Source organism: Copadichromis virginalis, linkage group LG17, assembly GCF_057382275.1.
Source record: "Copadichromis virginalis isolate Kocher_CV1m ecotype Utaka linkage group LG17, C_Virginalis_male_GT1.1, whole genome shotgun sequence".
In the NCBI taxonomy this organism is placed as follows: Eukaryota; Metazoa; Chordata; class Actinopteri; order Cichliformes; family Cichlidae; genus Copadichromis; species Copadichromis virginalis.
This window is the reverse complement of record NC_140634.1, coordinates 29,717,459-29,732,456: the sequence shown is the minus strand read 5'-3', so window position 1 is coordinate 29,732,456 and position 14,998 is coordinate 29,717,459. Positions and strand designations below refer to the sequence as shown.

General features: G+C 40.5%; 1 protein-coding gene across 1 annotated transcript in view; it reads right to left on the bottom strand.

Annotated features, from left to right (window-relative positions):
• The window catches only part of plxna4 (plexin A4), a 243,291-nt gene that overhangs the window by 222,439 nt on the left and 5,854 nt on the right, over positions 1 to 14,998 (bottom strand). The gene's annotated exons all lie outside the window — the stretch shown is intronic.

Genomic DNA, 14,998 nt, shown 5'->3' with positions numbered 1-14,998 from the left:
GCAGTGATGACAATGATTAAAGACAAGTAGTTTGTTCACTTGCCTAAAATGTAGAGATGATGGGATAATTTCAGAATGGACAGATGATTTTAAGTCACTATTGCTAAAAATGGAAATAATCATCATCCTTTTGTGGCTTTGGCTTAAGTGGTAGCGGTGTTAGCCATTGCTCAGTCCACTTGTGTCCCCTTTTTTCATGTAATATTGGTGTGTATTGTTGATTTATATCAGCTGGCAAGGCTGGGCATAGCAAGGATGGTGTTACAGGCTAAGGCCCCTACAAGCACAGCATCAGGCTATACATCCACTCTTGCCTGTCCACTCAATCTGACTGCACAGATCTATGGGAGGCTCTTAGTGCTAATGGTCAAGGTGGTTTGGATTGGGTGTGAGATGTGATGTACTGTACTGTAGTAGCGCAGTGAAAAAGGGCACTACTACAGAAGTAGTGGTTGCGCACAGCTGCACTTGTAGCATTGTTAATAGCAAAGTGTATGCATTTGTGTATGTATGAGAACCAGTGTGGGACTGGAACTTTGAGAGCACACAGATGAGAAAGACAGGAAGAACAGAAAGAGACAGTGACACAGAGGCAACTAGAAAACTAGCAGACAGAGATGTGTGTCCCAGATCAGTGGATGTACTGACTGGAGTAGAACTCTCCCCATATTAAACATGCCCCCCTCCCCCCTCGAAAACTCAACCCACCCCTCTCCCATGCTGAGCCCTTGTACTGATCAGAGGAATGAGCGTCACTCTGCATTGCAGCCACACACTGGGACTGGAGGAAAACATAGCGTTGCTACACTCACCCAGCAGAACCCACAAATGCACAAACACACACTCGCGCACACCCCCACTCCAATCAACTCACAAACCTCCGGACCACAACACAGCACGACATACGCTCTGACTTTACACTTCTGCATAAAAAAAATCATACCAACACTGCAAATGGAGAGTAGCATTGCTGGCAAATACCCAGCTACACACGTTCAAACTGAAAAACAACTGTGTGCAAGGTCTGTTGATATGTTGATGTATATGCATGCTTTTGGACTTCACATTTTCATTTCTACAATGTTAGAAATAGTATTAAGAAAATGAGTTTACAGCTTGACCATCTTATGACACAGTTTATAACCCTCGCGCTTTATTGCCAGTTCTGACAATTCCTCAATTTGATTAAAGAGTTTGTTTAAGGTATGACAGTCTGAATTTGTGTTTTGAAACTGTTATTTTCCTGTTATTTTTAAGGTGGTCTTGAGCAATAGTTCTCCAGCAATATAGCCTCAAAATTGCATCAAAATATTTCAAGGGGATTTTTGATAATGATATTTCTCATTCACTGCAATCACTGATAAAAATAAATAAATACTTTCATCAGTGATTGCTACGGAGCCCTGCAAGGGACATGGGAGAAAAAAAAAATTACGATGAACTTTTGCGAGATCTCGCAAAACTAACTCGGGTCGCAAAACTTTTGCGAGATGAATTCCAACAATGGCGGCAGCTACTTAGTTGTAATATTACGCTTTCTGGGTCACTTTTAAGATATTTTGAGGCGTGAATGTAGTTGTGTAAACGTCAAATATCTGCTTGGTTTACAAGACATCACATATTTGCAAAAGTGCTCCGACGTTTTCGGAGATCTGACACCCACCATCTCGAAGCTAACGGAAGGTCAAGACCTACTACAGCCGGGAGGAACACCGTTCTCCTGGCACATCGTGCCTCGACCTCCGGGTCGGCTTCGAGACCAGCAGGTCTTGGAAAAGTTTTGCGAGATCCCGAGTTTGTTTTGCGAGATCTCACAAAAGTCCATCTTAATTTTTTTTTCTCCCATGTCCCTTGCGGGGCTCCGTAGATTGCAGCTGGCAGGCAGCAGCCTTTATTAGTGCAAATAAGGTGTGAATCTATTGCCACAAGGTGCCAGGAGGAGCAGCAGCGTTATAGTGCAGTTGTAGTAACACAGCAGTATATACAGTAACACATTATAACATAAATGAAAGCACAAAGGCAGCCTAGGTAGTGTTTTCAATGGAAATTAAGGTAAAACTTAGCAATGTGTGTAACTAGTTGAGTAGATATTTTAAAAATGCTGCCCCTGCTAGAAGGTGCCAGAAATAGTAGTCCGTTAAAGGTGTTATTCCTATTTTATTAATGTACATCAACAACTACCAGTTTAGCAATGTTACGATGCCACCTCTTGCTCTCTCAGTGAATGAAGGTTGTAAATGAGGAGAGGAGAAAGTAAACAGATAGCAGTTATGCTAACCAACGCGTTTCTGCAGTAATTTCATGTAAAAAAAAAAAATGTTTTAAAATGACAGCTGCATGTAAATTTTGTCAAAATAAATTGCACTGCATTATAACGAAGCAAACAAGGCAACACGTAACCATGTTCTGCAGAGGGATGTGAATGCTAGCAAGGGAGAAAACAAGGCTAGTGCTGCTAAGGTTAGCAAAAGTTTGGATGCTATTGAAATAACTCCTTTTTGTGCTACTGTTGCTGTCAGATATGCCTGGGCTTATCTTATCGTTGCTGTGTTTGCTAGGAAATATAAAGACATGGCATCTGTATATCATTGATATCATGATATGACATTTGTTGGCACGTTTTATTAAATCCCTACGCCTATTTCTTAGCAAAATGGAAAGGTTCAAGATGTTTGCACTGATGTGTACATGAACACTAATGTGTACAGAACACAGACAGACCTGTATGTATGGCCATGTCTTCAATGGACTTTAGTTCCCCAGCTACAATTACTTGTTTTAGATCCAGGAGGCAAACCTCCTTCTGCACTTTAACATATAATAACATGTTGCTTGTAAAAGAAACACAAGCTAACAATTGCTCCAATTCAAAAACAGTAATTAAAAACTATTACTTTGGGAGGCAGTTACAAACCTGTTCAGAGCCATGAACAAATCAGCGTTGCTAAATTTCATTATTGTTATTAAGCACAGCAAGAGAAAATTAAGAATAATTATGTAGCTCTCACTTACACACACACACAAACACACACAAAGGAATAGACAAAAATTTAAGCAATGATTAAAGAGGGCTCAAGTCCAACATTTCTATCAAGCTAAGCTAACCCCTGCTGATACAAAAAAAAAAAAAAACCAGATGGAATACCCATTTCTCTCAAAGTAGCAGTGGAAAGGGAAAACAAGGAGGACACAGAGGAAAGAGAGAGAAAGCAGGGTGTCCTTGGTGTTTACATCAAGACATGGATTAGCAGCATGGATTACTGTCACCAGATACCCTGTCAAGATCAGGGTTAGGAGGTCTAATCCACCACAGAGCTGTTGATATTACAAAGAAAGCCTTGGGATTGTACTGTCAACTGGGTACATATCACATGAATGGAAGATAACTGACTGAGAGATTCAGACTTTATAACCACAGATGTAGCAATCAGCAGTGTTTACAAGCATCAAGGCGCTGTAAACAATGCATTTTTTAATTATTAAAAGCAATAACTGAGTTTTTAAAACAGCAGAAATGACCCCCCCTACTCATTTTGTTTAAAGTAGATTTCTTATTCTCATTTTCAGCTCCATGTTTTAATTCTTGGACTGAGTGATTCAGAGACTTCTCATTGCCTTGATGCATATCCACAGTTAAACCAATGACTTTCACTCACACACCACATAAAACACTCTTTATATACTGCATGTCGTTGTTAGCAGGTATACATGCGAGAAATGCACTAAAATACCAAATCACTAGTCACTGTGTTACCCGGAATACCAGCACAGAAAACTTGGCAAGTAATTCTGCTAGCATAATAAATTTCAAACTATTTTAACACCTCTAAAAACAGCCTTCAAGAGCTTAGCAACACTGTAAATATGCCCACTCGCTTCACTGAAACTGCAGTCAGAAGCCATTTGGTCCAGTTATCAATACATGGCAAACATCTCTGTGACATAATGTTACCCAGTAGCTTCCGGTTGTCATTCTCAAACACTGCCGTCATGAATGGAACACACTTGTCTTTTGCCTTTTGCCTTGCACTAAATCCAGCTTTACAATGGGCTATGTTAGCTGAAGAGTCCTCGTTGCGTTTGCATGAATAAAGAAATGTTTAGGCTTTTGGCTTTTACCAAAAAAAAAAAAGGTGGTATTGGTGATTTTTTTTGGGGGGGGGGGGGGGGGGGGGTGTCTTTCAAATTCTTCTATAGAACACAACCAACTTACTTTTACTTCACTATTAAATAGATAGGGGTACCATAATGTGAGCACAGCTTCATATGGTCATATAAAGAAACCTCCTCCTTAAAGTGAAGCAGACAGATTATATATTACTAATAGGGAAGACTGGGGGTAACTGTAACATTTTCCCTTTATAACTCAGAGTACTTGAAATACACTAGTCATCTTTTGATGAAAGGAACATATGTATGTGCGAATAGTACAAATAGAAGTAAGTAAAGTAAATAAGGGCAATTATAACACTGAATAAATATATCTTATTAATCATTTACATCTCAAACAAAAAAAACTGCAACGTAATCACATTACTGTAGAAGTATCTAATAATGTAACTTAAAAATGTTTAGGCTGTATTCTCTCATTTAGCTGTCAGGTGTTGTAGCTCAAATATTTGACGATAAAATCTAGAGAGAGAATCCTAATGAGCATGTGCAGGATAAGCATTTTTACTGTAGGTCGTTTCTGCTGCATTACAGTTGCCCCATTACAACTGGCCCAGTCTCCCCCACAGAAGTAACATGTATATGTTTTGCTATACTGATCCATTTTAAGTGTGAGGTACTCGAGTTGTGTCACAAACTTTCTGCTTTCTCAGACTGAGTGTCTCTACTTTCTTTTCATGCTCCTAGAGTGAGTAAGAGCATTTCAAAGAAGGGGTCTAGGCAAAGATCCAACTGAAGAACCCCTCTGGATTTTAGAGAAATAGCTGACATCTGCCCATCCCCACTCCTTGCTCAATCTCTTTCATTTTTTGCCACTCGTTCTCTTTTCCTCTTTCACATCTGAGACTTACAAATCCTCCTTAGTGGGATGGCGTTCAATCGTGCTCATTTTTCTAAACACACGCTCTGAGTCGGCCCCTCAAGAATGTTTTCTGTGCAGAAAATAATCTGTGCATTGTGTCTTCAGTTACAATATCATTCATGGCTTTAGTATAACACTCAAAACAGTCCTTGGATCCAAAATAAGGTCACTCAGAAAACATACTCACATACACACTGATAAACTCTGCACTCACACACATTCTTGGCTCGGGCTGGGCCATTGTGCAGTGGGTGCTGATGCGTGCTGTGATTGGGAGAGTGTGTTATCGGTCCAGATCAAGAGGCTCTAATGTCATTAGGACTGTTGAAGAGCCCACTGGCCTGTCATCAGCACATTGCTCGTTAGACTGTGTATGACTTCCTGAATAGGAGGGGCTTTTGGGTTTCACATAGAGCAGCGACCACAAAAGGGTGAACTTAATGAATCTCTAATCAATTATAGTCCCCACAATGATTAAGAACCCATTAAGGATTGTAATCAGACGATCCCTGTTAAGAAACCCATGATGAAAGAGCGTCATCGCTATTTGTTAATTAACTGCAAAACACAGAATAACAAAACAGCAGTTGAAATAGATTTAAATGATAAATAAAAGGTTGAGTTGAAGATGACTGTGGCAAACTTTCAAGTATGATTATGCGAAGAGTAAAACAGGGCTTTAATGTTTCCCTTTAATCTATATTTAAAAGGAAGCATGCATGCAGGAGTTGATGATTTTGCATTAAGATATAGGCATGTTGTGACACATCAACTTACTCTGAATCAAAAGGAGATATTTTGCTGTAATTACAATTAATGCAGCCAGGAATCCTCCTTCTTAAAGGGTGTTGCTAGGCACTGTCTGACAGCCGCTTTCATAGAATAAATTCAAAGGCTCTAGCCTTTTTTTCCACCATTTCTCTCTCTTTCCCCCCCAATTCCCTTATTCCCTACTCTAACGAGCAGACAGGAATGCAGGGCCGTGTATCTGCTCTCACTTCCATCAGCTGCCGAATGGCACCACCTTAAGTCCTCCTCTTTCTCCATCCATCCGTTTTTCCTTACCTGTACCTCTTCTCCTCCCAGCTCCTCCCTCAGCTCTTCGGTTATTTCACGAGCCAAATTTCCCCCCCCCTCTCCTGCTCTCTTTATCTGTCTTTTGCCTCCCTCACCCTCTCTCTCCAGCTCATCCCTGGTATCCCTTTCTCCTCTCAACACAGTAATTAATTATGAGTCGTAGTTTGCTCGAAGCTGAAATGACTGTGGATATTTTTGCTGCGGTATGAGAAACACTGAAACAAGACACTTCAATGTAGCGTGCTCTGTGTGTTTTGGTTAAAGCGAGTGAAATGGGTTTGCTGCTACCTTTAAGCCAGGATCTGTGCTGTGCTGCTGCTCATCAGTAACTTTGCAAGTGCTCTATCTCAAGCTCTTTCAATTGAAGCTCCTCACCGTCACACCAGCATGACCAAAATTACCGTCCAACCTTAGCTTTTCATAGATAACACATAATGAATGTCGATTGCCGAGGAGAAATAATTGCATTTTAGAAATGTCAGAGATGCTTGATGTGATTAAGAAATAGTTTGTTACTTAGTTCATCAAATAGAAAGCAGGGGCAAGTTATTATAACTGTTTATCTTATGTAATAATGTCAGCCGATGTAATTTTAAGATGTTTGTTGCAAAATATTAATGAAGTTGTCGGCACGGCATTAACAGCTGCACGAACACAGGCACCTCTGAGGTTTTAATAATCGCTAATCAAGTCTCACTGAGTTGTGATAAGACTTCACTTCCAACAGGGGTGGCATCCTTAAAGGTCTTTCACATTAGCACCCCTTCTCTTTATCCCACCTGTGTCACTGAGCAATATCCGAGCGTGCCAGTGCCACTTATGCAGGTAATAAATCAGGAATTATAACACTTCATTTTGCAGATGGCAGACTATAGACCTCCAGTCATTATAAACAGTATACTCTAGCTACAGACGATGATGTTTAGGGTTATACTTGCATCAAATTTACAGGAATTTATGAGGTTTATGTAAAAAAAAAAAAAAGAAAGAAAGAAAGAAAAAATGTTCATTTACAGAATGCATATACACAAAACATGCATGTTACATGTAGTAAGCAAAGCACATCAATCTGACACTTTGGTAGTAGTCAAATGCATATGAAAGCAGCATAGCTTCAGTCTGGTTTCAAACACTGTTTCTTCCTGGCAAGATGTTCCAGTAACAAAGACCACAAGAGTCTGAACAGTACCAGGGTCATGAAAATAGGACACACCAATTAAATAATTAATTATACCTTTACTTTCCTGTTATTACATGCCAAAATGCTTGCTGTGAAAAAGCCTGATCATGCAACATGCAGGCACACTTTGAGTACTCACTCACAATAGATCAGACCTTAAGAAGAGACTGATCTATAGAGAGACTACTGATGCCTTGAGGGAAAGCACATGTAAATTGTCACCATAATATTTAAATACATTAACAAGGATAGAAATCTAACACTGCTGGTAGAACAAAGCCAATCACAGAAGTGTCAAATAGTCACAACAGCACCAGTGCACACAGCTACACACCAGATACTACCCTATAGTACTTTAAGGACAGTAGAGTCAGTCAGACTTAAAATGAAAGTATCTGCTCATATGTAAGTCAAGTTCTGTAATTCACATCAAATAGGGGCCGCTATCACTGACATCCCATATGCTTTATCATGCACTCAGACACCGAGACACTGCTGGCATCCATCAGGACGGTGTTTATTTTCAGGTGCTTACAGCTCTTGTGGCACCAAAGAAGAAAAAAAATGAAGAGACTATTACGCCATGACAAAATAACTTCTTAAGTCGCCTGTTGACTAAATCGGGTTTCCTAGCTGAGTCTCCGTGCAGGATCAGACCTGGCCCAGTTCAGATGTTTACTCATGACAGTTTCTTTCATTCTTTACATTCATACCTCTGTCTCGTTCTCCGTCTAAATCCTGTGTGACCCGCATGCAGCCTCTTCTTTCCTTTTCTTCCTGTCTCTCTGTTCCAGAGCTAAAACAGACTTGACCTCTGAGATTAACTTCTTAGACATGAAAGCTTGATAATTTAGAAGGCTTTGTGGTGATTACACTAAAATGGGAAAAAAAAAATCCAGATTTCTTTTTCTTCTCTGATCTCTCCATCTGTTTCTGCACTATTTCTTCAAAAACTGATCTTTCAGGTGTGCATGTGTATAAGGTGCATGTGTGCTCTGTTAAGCTTGGTATAAAGGACAAGGAATGAACTATTGGACAAAACAAAATTATTAATCCATCCTATTGTAACCCACTCCATCTCGCTGTCTCTCTGCCTCACACACATATACACATCGCTGTAGCACCATGCACATCTGTGAGCCTCATCACTTCCGTGGATGATTTGGTTTGCTTAAAGCTCATGGATTACGGCTCTCCCTCGTAATCCATGGAAGAAAAGTCTTAAAGATCTCAGCTTCTGGTTTACTACGCACAGCTGGAACAAGGTCAGCTGACTGGCCTATATTGAACTTGTTATTCTCTTTGTTTCTCTTGATTTATCTCCCAAAAAATGTATCCAGGCCCTGCTGATCTACTAAGCCAAGAGAAAAATCACTGTTATTATGATTAAACGATTACATAAAGTATCATTCTGAAATTATGCTCAAGTTAACCAATAAACATTATTTTTAATTTATACTTGGTGGTCTTTAATAAATAATTCGAACACCTACAATATGAGAGCGGCACAAGCTACCGCCTTACAAATGATCACCGAGTTGAATCAGCGTATTAAAGCACTAGAATCACAAGCTATGCATTATTGCTAGCTTCAACTAATGTGGCAACAGTCTGTTATTCAGAATACGGTTACTTTTATGTTAGAGAAGAGTCAAGGTGGAGTCAAAGCAGTGTGTGGAATTGCTGCGGTAAACAAACAAAGACATTTGGCTCAAAACTTCTGTGAAGAGATTGTCTTGTTGAGTCTCCTGCAGCTGAGTCGGCGTCACCTTTTCTGCCTCACAAGCTCCCTTTCCTCTCTGTGAACCCTGTCCTCGTATTCCCTCTGCTGCTGGACGAGGACAGCCTCACTTTCATCAAAGTCTCTCCCCATGCCAGCCAAAAGCCTGCGTTGGTCCTTGAATGTCTGCTGATGCCTGGGCTTCTTCAGGAGGACTTTAATCCTGTGCTTGCATATCCTACTAAGACTGCTGCTGCGACTTGATTTAGATCCCATCAGATTAGTGGAAAACGGTGCATGTCGGGAAGACACTTTGACTGCCTCAGTGGAAAACTAAATACTACATTCCATTTTAATGTTTTGGGGGGTTTTTTGTGAATCACAGCAAATAGATGTATCTATTAACAGCTCTAAATTCTGATAGAGACACTGATGTACTGTCATACAAAGGAACTTGTCATTGTCACATATCTCTGATTGTGTCTCACTCTTGACTTCACGGGTGTCAGAAAGAAAAATATAGCCCAGTCCCCACTCTTCTTCTAGAAACAGCACACGTCATACTTTGTCAGCCTGTTCACATGTCTATCCACTGTAAATTACCTAAGTATAGACCTTGTGGAATGGATGGAGAATATTGGGCATGCTAGCGAAGACAGAATGTCTACATCTGCAGAGACTTGCAGCCCAACCGTAATGGTCTGGGAAAACTGAAATATTAGCAGTTTGACAGCATGTGTCAGAAGTGCCCTTCTAGCTGCTGAGATATTCCATTTTTAAACACATTCAGCCAATGGTGCTGTACAACTAGTACTACCACAGACCGAGAGGTAGAAGAAGAAACGGTTGATAAATGAGCAGAAGTATAGAAGTGGATGTGTCACTTCCCTAAAATGTCAAAGAGAAAATGAGAAAATCATTATGATAAGGAATTGTGGTGATTAAATAACGTGATATTTTAGCCGCTCTGCAAACTAAACATGTTCACTCTTAATTCAGATTATTTCAAAACATGTAACTACTGTGGGCGCATGCATCACACGTGCACATCTGTGATTTCATGTCATTCTTTGACTGTTTTATGAAGAAAGCATGCAGTTTTTACACTACTAAGACTGAGAATGGCATGGTTTAATTGGTAGTAATTGCCAGTAATTGTCAGTAATTGCCAGTAATTGCAAGTAATTGTCAATAATGACAGTGCAGGGTCTCCTTTGGGCTTGTTATTAACATGTTGACAATGTTAATATCTAATTAATGAGTCCAATGATGCATCATGGGAGTCATTCATGCAAAAGAGTTTATGCACCCTGTGTAGATAAGCAGTTGTTGTTGAGGGTAATGCAAACACTAACACACAGCTTATATGAGCACCTAGCTAATAAATTTCTCCTGCTATGCTGTAGCTCGTTGAACTATGAGAGCTCAAATAAGGATAATTCAAAGAGTATAAACTAGAAGGACGGTGGAGCTAAAACCCTAGACACTAAGAATGATCTGAAAACTAGATGCAATGCTCATTAAAAGGGTTAATTTGGACATTTTAAAGTAATATTTCAAAGTATTTCATACAGTATGCAAAATAGACATAACTATGGGTGATTTCGAATTTGTTTTTGCACCATTACAAAATAAAATGTCAACCAAAATCTAATGTTTCAACGTGACTGAGGCATATAAACAGTTAAACGTGCAAAGGTGTGTGTGAATATGAAGAATGTGCAACATACACAAAATCCCTCCTGCTGCAGGATCCCTAGGGCATTTTGCAGTATCATCTTCCCACTACAGTAACATGACTTAACATGTCTTAAAACTTGTTTAGCGAAAAATGGTCAAAACTTAGAAAGATAACAGCTTTCTTCTACGTCTTGTGTCATTATTTGTTGGGTTAGATTGTGTAGTGACCCAGGACTCCACACACACAAAGAGAATCATTGCTGCCAAGAAGTTTTAAAAAGGTGGCCCCACATCAATAGTCTTGTTACACAGGACTTGTGTTGTCAACTTTTAACCATCCACTGGGATCAGGTTTCACAAAGCAGGAATACTCACTTTCCAGGACCGGGCTTATTGGCTGCCGAGATAGACGCCAAAGGAAGCACAGCTCTTAAGCACAGAGGCAGAGCTACCCTACAGATGCAGGACTATTTACAAATCCGCCAGCTGACATAAATTAAAATATGTCTGTGCAGAACTGCTGGACCCTAGTATAACTAATTTGTCTGCTGATTTTAGTCTCAGCATATATGTTGTCAATATTCAGTGATATGAAAACTTTTTACAGATAAAATGCAGAAAAAGCAGCCACAGTTTGCCCAGTGGAGCTGCTCCAGCTCATTGGTTAACTACTCTTGGTACAAGAGTGCAAAGTGTGCATCAGAACTGACAGACGGTGGTGTTCAGCCGGGTGGCGTGTACATTGCAATGAATTTACATTAAAAAAGAAAATCTTCAGCTGAGATATGTGTGAGCGCCATCACAACAACTAAGATGTGGGTAAACTGAGTTTAGGCAGGTTTACACTTCATTACATGCCTTTCCACAACCACTCCCTTCCCTCTGCATGGTTCCCCTTAAACTTTCCTTCTCCCTTTAACTCCATCTTTCAAAGCCTACGGCATAAACACATCAGACAAGCTTTCTAGCCAGTCATCGTTCACAGTGGCAAGTGAGAGGATGCAAATTATTATCTCTTCCTCCCTCTCATCCTCCCTTGCTTTCGTCTTTCCCCTGCTTGTCATGGCCATTTTTATACTTTGATTTTCTGAAAGCTTTACCTCATCTCATTGCTTTTTCCCAGAGACATGAAGAAAACCCTCTCACACACGCCGACTTACACATGGACAGAGACACACCACATAACTATCTGGTTGCCAGATTTGCCGGTGGGCCCAGAACAACCCAATCAAAGCTCAGCTGGAAGGACTGCCATGACAATGCATAACGGACGGACAAAAAAAAGAAGGGGGAGGGAGAGATGAAAACCTTGTGCTTTCTCCAGTTACGTTTGTAGACTCGCAGAGAGAGGGGACAGCCTTTTTTTTTTGAGCCAACAGAGGGAAAAAGTGAGAGGGAGAATAGCTTGATGCAATACAACAAAGTGGCTAACCTTTCCTCTGCTAGTCTGTCAACTGGGGATTTGGAGCATTATGTCTACAGGAACTCCCAGTGCTCTGTGTGGGAGGTGGCAAAAAGGAGATGTGTGCTCAGTACTGAAAGGCTCTATATGCTCCAAATCAGCCACAGAATTAAAACCAGACAGGTGAAGTAAAGAACATTGATTATCTTGTTACAGTGGCACCTACCAAACTGTGGGATATATTAGGCAGCAAGTGAATAGTCAACTCTTGAAGTCAATGTGTTAGAAGGAGGAAAAATAGGTAAGTATGAGGATCTGAGCAACTCTGAGGGGCAAAGTGATGATGATTTGCTGCCTCAGCCACAGCATCTCTAAAACAGCAGGTTTCGTTTGCTGCAGTGGTTAGTACCTAGCAAAAATAGCTGAACCAAAAACAACTGGTTATAATGTAAATATAGCTCATTTACGCATGTATGGATAGGAGGCTTGTCCTCGTCATCATGCACATGCTGACTCCTGTTCACCACCTACAAATTCTACAATGGCCATGTCAGCAAAAGAACTGAACCATGGATCAAAACACATTTTTTATGTCATGTGGAAAGCCACAGGTGGGTGTATCATTTCCTTGGAAAAAAATAGCAGCAGGATACAATATGAAAAGAAAGGAAAGCCAGCAGAGATCGTATCACGCCCTGGGCAAAGGTTTAGCTGAGAAACCTTAGGCCTTGGCCATCATGTGGAGTTTGACATGTACCACTGACCTAAACATTGTTGCACACCATGTACATTGCTTTTTGTTAAAGGTATTCCCTGATGGCAAAGGTATACCCGGCAATATCCACCATCTCAGTCAGCAGGTTTTTTCCCTACTCTACCTTGAAGCTTACCAAAAGTTCTTTCCAGTGTGTCAATCATTTTTCTAACTAATCAATAAAAGATAGCTGCGGCCCTTTGGTCCATTCTGCTCAAGATGGAAGGATGGGAAAAAAATACCTAAGGGTATGACAAGTGCCAGACTACAAACACTCCAGCAGCCACTAACAAGACTCAGCCAATCCAATCAATATCTACAGTGACACAGTCATCACTGGTTAGAATATCAACAAGCATCAATGATCTTCCGATTAATATATTAAGAGATGATGTTCCATCTCCTTTTGGTGTCATATGAAAGGTAAGAAGCTCAGAGAATCAACAATCCGTGTTGCCTTAATGCCGCTTACTATTTTTCAAGGTAAGCATATGAGTAATTACAATTGCTGTGAAGGGGTTCTCAATTGACAAATCATGTTGCCATAGGAACAGTTGTGTGGGTAGCAGGTAAGGACGGTGTGAGTGACTATAGGGGAAAGATTTAACAGGACCTCATTTGACTGAGCTCCAGCATGCAGAAAGATTTCATTAAATCAGTTAATGATCATCAGTCCCACCAACATCACAGGGAAAGCGTGACAACGAGGAAAGTAAACCAAACAGATAATTAGCAGATAAATAGCTGAGGTGAGGTGCATGTCCTAAGTTTAACATTCTCGTGCAATCATCGCTTTTCGGAAAAGTTTAATCAAAGCAATCAATACGATCACACCGAAAGTCAGAGACTTAAAAGAATGACAAAGGAAAAAGGGTTTTATTCCAGGAGAGCAACAAATTGTTCACCACAGCAGTTGGCAAGAATTGGGCCTTGGCTAAGAGTCAATCACTGCATTTGCACAGACACGAACCATTCCAAATCCCATCAGCAGAAGAAAATAAAATATACTCAAGGAAGGCAAAATCCCAAACTCAAAAGGGAGTACCACACAGAGAGAAGAATAACACAAAACCCAATGTAAGCCTTGTTAAGTCTCTCCTTACCTTAATATCCCCAACATTATGCTGCTAGACTATGATATATCCTGGGGGGGAGGGGGAGACAGAATAAGGTGGGTGATGTAGGGGAGGGTATTACAGTAAAGTAGATCCTCCCTTCAGCCTTCTGGCTATAGAACAGCAGGGGTCCTTTCTGAACCCACTGTTTCACAATTACTGTGGTGACGCTGAATACTGATGCCCCCTGACACCGCCAACACTCACAGCAGACAGGAAATGAGAGAGAGAGGGTACAAGAAAGAGCAGAACAGAGAGTGTGTGGGGGCGACAAGAATGGAGAGACATATTAACTTTAAATACTCCGGTCATCTCAACAAATATATAGTAATACTGCTTTCTGTGTACTTTACTGCAGCATTGCCGCAGAGTCTTTTTTGGATTCCAAAAAGAAAAATATTGCTGAATTTCCAGCACTGAAAGACATTCTGGTCCAAAGACATTGCCACTCGCCTTGGCGCGGTAGGCTGCTCGCAGGCTTGGCAGACTCAAGTAGCTTAGAGCAATACAGACTGATTTGACAGGCACACAAGAGGCGGTGCAAATTCAAACAAGAGAACCAATCAAGGACAATGCTCAAAATTTGATCGCATACTGGCAAATGAGTGCTGCCTGTCTAGATGTGGATTTGCCTTTATGAAATTGTACCCTGGATTGTGTTGCACTTAAATTTTCCTCGAAAGCTTTGTTGACCCATGTTGTCCAGAAATATTCCAAAGGAAGGCATTACTGCAAAAAAGTACCAGAGCGACTATTTAGTCAAAAGATGCGCCTTTGTGGAAAAGAGCATATTCAAAAGTGGATTTCTAATCACTACCATTTTTATAAAATTCCATTCTAAGAAATGTAGCTGATTACAATTGCCTGTTTTGTCTAGTTTATTTACATAATTCTGTTCCATAAGTTATGTACTCCAAGATTTACCAGACATGCATTTACCAAAAAGCTGGAAGAAATATTTGTCTACTTCTCATTACTTACTAAAAAAAAGCTAACACTTTAACTGCTCACATCCCAAAAGAAACCGCTGACCTCTTT